Source organism: Lepus europaeus, chromosome Y (assembly GCF_033115175.1).
Source record: "Lepus europaeus isolate LE1 chromosome Y, mLepTim1.pri, whole genome shotgun sequence".
NCBI lineage: Eukaryota > Metazoa > Chordata > Mammalia > Lagomorpha > Leporidae > Lepus > Lepus europaeus.
Genome location: NC_084851.1, coordinates 12,888,995 through 12,893,796, shown reverse-complemented (window position 1 = coordinate 12,893,796; position 4,802 = coordinate 12,888,995). Strand labels below are relative to the sequence as shown.

Here is a 4,802-nt window from a genome sequence, read left to right as displayed (position 1 = left end):
TTTTTTAAAATTTTTTTGACAGGCAGAGTGGACAGTGAGAGAGAGACAGAGAGAAAGGTCTTCCTTTTGCCATTGGTTCACCCTCCAATGGCCACCGCGGTTGGCACGCTGCGGCCGGCGCACTGCGCTGATCCAATGGCAGGAGCCAGGGGCTTATCCTGGTCTCCCATGGGGTACAGGACCCAAGCACTGGGGCCTTCCTCCACTGCACTCTCAGGCCACATTAGAGAGCTGCCCTGGAAGAGGGGCAACCGGGACAGAATCCGGTGCCCGGACCGGGACTAGAACCCGGTGTGCCGGCGCTGCAAGGCAGAGGATTAGCCTAGTGAGCCGTGGCACCGGCCTAAAAATACATATTTTTTAATGATAGCATAAGTGGAAACTTTTTTCATATTATCAGCATACAGGAAACATTTTAGATACCTGTAAAACAAAAACAGATCTTACATTACCAGTGTTCTTTCTTTTTCATGAAAGTTATCACAAACATCATTTTTATTTTACCCACTTATTTTTAAGGAACCCTAAATATTTTGTACAGATTTTGGTAGTAAGATTTCTGCATTGTCTGTAACAAATGAAATTTTTCACTACATCCATATTCTGAACCCTTTGAAGACTCCTATATTTGTGAATTTCCAACATGTTTGCAACAAGATAAACAATTGCATTTTTCTGTAAATATTTTTAAATGCTCTACATACATAGGCCTGGTGCGAAATGGCTCGATCTCATAAACGAATGGAAGAAGTAGAAAAATTCCTCTACAACCACGGGACATGCATGAGTTAATGAAAGGCACATGGAAGAGTTGGTAAAGTCGTTGTTGAATTTGCTTCAAAGGCTTAATCTACTAAAGCAAATGCACTATGAATCATAACTGAATAATTGATTTTCCATAAATGTGTATCTGTACCCATGGAACCAGAAAAATTACCAGGACCATATTGACTAGAAGATTAACTATCTCCACATTTCAAGGATCATAATCAATTCAATTATATATTTAAGCAGTGTATGATATTGGTGAAATTATTTTAGTATATACATATATATATATAATATATGTATATGTAATGTATATATATATATAAATTATATTGTCCTATTCATACATTATGAGATGTTTGGTGAAAGAGATAACATAATTACATGAAAGAAAGTAGATAAGGATTTCAATATTTTCTTCTCTTGCCACAGTGATATTTGGCTGATTATCCCTACCTCATTTCCTTCATTTGGTAAATGCCCACCATGCACTGAAACAAACTTGCTCTAACAGATAATCAATTCTTATTTGTTTCTAATGAGGCTCTTGATAACATACAGTCTGGGTGAGAAAAAAAAACATGGCTACTGTGGATGAGTGATAATAGATAAAATATAATCATTTAGATAATTGCTTTTGAAAATGCACATTAATTCCCTGTATCTAACAACTGATAGTTGTCCACAACATATGTGTGTACTCCAAAATATCATACTATTTGTTTGTATTTTAAAGCTAGTTTTGTATCCTGTATTTTATGTGAATAATCTGGCAGTTGCATCATGGAAGGATCGCTGAAGGTGCAATAATATATTGTCAACATGTAAGAAAGGAAATAGAGGAGTTTGAAGATGGTCACTTACAGTTTGGTTAGGGTGTAAAGAACAATTGGGTCCTTTGAAACAAAGTAAATACTTAAACATATCAATGTACAGCTCAGTTCTCACTGGAAGAACTAAAAATCTGAGATTACTGGAGCTGAGAGTGCAGCCTCTGAGCATTTTAAGAAGACAGAAAGTGTGGGCAACATTCACCTTCTTTATCCTGCCTTTCATCTTATATGTCAAAATATTCACTTCATTTTGGATCATGGTGAGGAAAACACCACAATTAAATGAACCTGGACTTTTTGGCCCTCTCCCCACTAACCCTGAGGGCTGTTCTGGCTGCAAAACACTCACCCAGAGCTCCAGGCTCCTGGAAAGCTAGCACCGCTGTCCTCTTCTTCCAGGTGGCATCATGCTTATCTACTGGGACCTCATCAGTGACGATGAGATGTTCTATAACATTTGCAAGATGTGCCTGGAGGTGGAGGGGAAAATGGCCAGTGAGCAGAGAGTAACAATGATGATTCCTTTGCTTTGCCTCTTCTGAAGGCCCTGAGGGCAAAGGTACTGAAAGCACAGTAATCATTGGTGTTGATGTTGCCATGAACCATCACCTGCAGGAAACCAGATTCACAAAAGAATCCTTCAAGAAGCATATTAAAGATTACCTAGAATCAAAGGCAAGCTTGAAGAACAGAGACTAGAAAGGGTAAAACCTTGTATGATAGAGGATGCACAACAAATCAAACACATCCTTGCTAATTTCAAAAACTACCAGTTCTATTTGGGTAAAAACATGAATCCACTTGGCATGGTTGCTCTGCTGGTACTACCATGAGGATGGAATGACCCCATTTATGATTTTCTTTAAGAGTGGTCTAGAAATGGAAAAATGTTAACAAATTGGCAACTACTTTGGATCTATCACTGCTCATCATAACGCTGCTGCTTGTTATCCACACAACACCAGGATTTACAGGAAATGGAACTGATGTTATCTCAAGACCTTCGTTTATTTGGCCATGATTTACTTGGAATGAAGGCATTGTTTTTAAGGGAAAAATTGTCTTGTAGGTTGTCTAAAAATTATATGCATTTGAACTCAAATTATATAGATAAATAGACGAGGAACCAAAAGGCTAATGATGAAATCTTTGGGCTTAGATTAGGCATGTACATAAAACAGAAGCAGTATGACAAAAAGCTGCCATCTATATAAACTCAAGGGCTACTTGATACACAAAGTATGTTTTAAAAAATATTTACTCAAAAGTCAAAAATACAGACACACACACACAGAAGTAGTGAGAGAGCCAGGCATCTCCCATTCACTGGTCACTCCCAGAGATGCCCAAGAAAACTGGCCAAAAATAGGAGTGAGGAACTCCATTCCAGTTTCTCATTTGTGTGCCAGGAACCCAGGTACTGGAGCCATTATCTGCTGCTGCCTAGTTGCACCAGAAGGAGGAGGCAAAGGGATCAGAAGCATGTATACAGGACATGAACCAACACACTGATAAAGGATGAAAATGTCCCAGCATCAGCTTAACTCTCTGCACCACAATGGTTTCCTCAAGAAACATAATTTTGATAAAGCCTCTTTTCTTATCTTTATGAAAATATAAATTACTAAAATATTGTTATATTATGAGTGGTAACTTTAGGAATATTTGGCTAATGAATGTACAGTGATGTGTATAGTCCCTGTAGATTTAAGAATATAAGTATATATGATATAATTTACTATTTTATTATGTTAACAATGCTGTCTTCACTATAAGTTTTACCATACTTATTACCAACTTGACCTATGGCATTGACAATATTAAAATAATGCAGAATTTTTGATAAACCAATCATGGGGAGTAGGTTAATTGTGTTCATTGATAAAATGAGTCAGTTTGCATATTCAATTAGAAAAAAAAATCCTTTCCACTATGATTAGTTTCACAAAAATAGTTTTTTAAAGATGGACAAATTCCAGAAGAATAAACAGGAAAAGTATCTAATAGCATTGAATGAATGCAATGTGTCATCTATTTAGAAACTTAATTTAATGCAGATACAGCACAGAATTGATGAGGAATATGTAATCTCAAAGACTGAATTCCTTGTTCCACTGAGAAAAATCATAAGTAATAAAAGCGTCACCACAGAATTGGGAGACAAAAAATATAGCAGAACAAGGTAACAGCTGGGGACACACAAAAATAGTCCATGAAATTGCACTTTTTTTAAACCACCAGGATCAAGTAGACACCAGGAAAGGATAAAATTGTGTTTTTAAGAGTTAATAACATGCCCTCCCCCAGTACATTGCACTGATATGGAATCCATAGCCATAGCAACCCCATTACAAATTTATAAAACAATGGAAAATGCTCTAAGTTCCCTGATCAGGCCCATGTTGGGCCCAGGGTACTTGACTATTACCCTCCCTAGGGCATGAATGCAGTTTTTTTGTTTTTGTTTTTTTTTCTTTTTGACAGGCAGAGTCAAACAGTGAGAGAGAGAGAGACAGAGAGAAAGTTCTTCCTTTTTCTGGTGGTTCACCCCCAAAGTCACTACGACTGATGGGCTGATGTGTTGCGGCTGGTGTGCTGTGCTGAACTGAAGCCAGGAACCAGGTGCTTCCTCCTGGTCTCCCATGTGGGTGAAGGGCCCAAGGGCCTGGACCATCCTCCACTGCACTCCCAGGCAACAGCAGAGAGCTGGCCTGGAAGAGGAGCAACCGGGACAGAATCTGGAACCCTGACTGGATCTAGAATCCAGGGTACTGGCACCACAGGTGGAAGATTAGCCTATTCAGCCACAGAGCCTGCTCAGGAGGGACTTTTTATACATAAAATTAAAAAAAATGTAACCCAAATCTTTTGTAGGACATCAGAAATATTGATGGTAGGGAATATTTTTTATCATAAACACTATTCACGTGTTTAAAATTATTTTTCTCTGATTTCTTTAAAAAATTTTAATTTTTTATCAGTGTTAAAATGTTTATTTTAAAAAAAACTAAATACTAAAGTAAACTTTTTTTATTTTTTTATTAAAATTTTATTTAATGAATATAAATTTCCAAAGTATAGCTTATGGGTTACAATGGCTTCCCCCCTCCCATAACTTCCCTCCCGCCCACAACCCTCCCCTTTCCCGCTCCCTTTCCCCTTCCATTCATGTAAAGATTCATTTTCAATTCTCTTTATACA

The 4,802-nt window shown here is 37.6% G+C and overlaps 1 pseudogene; it reads left to right on the top strand.

Moving 5' to 3' along the window:
• The first annotated feature begins 2,008 nt into the window (after nucleotides 1–2,008).
• Nucleotides 2,009–2,495, top strand: LOC133754223 (translationally-controlled tumor protein-like; annotated as a pseudogene).
• Nucleotides 2,496–4,802: the final 2,307 nt, after the last annotated feature.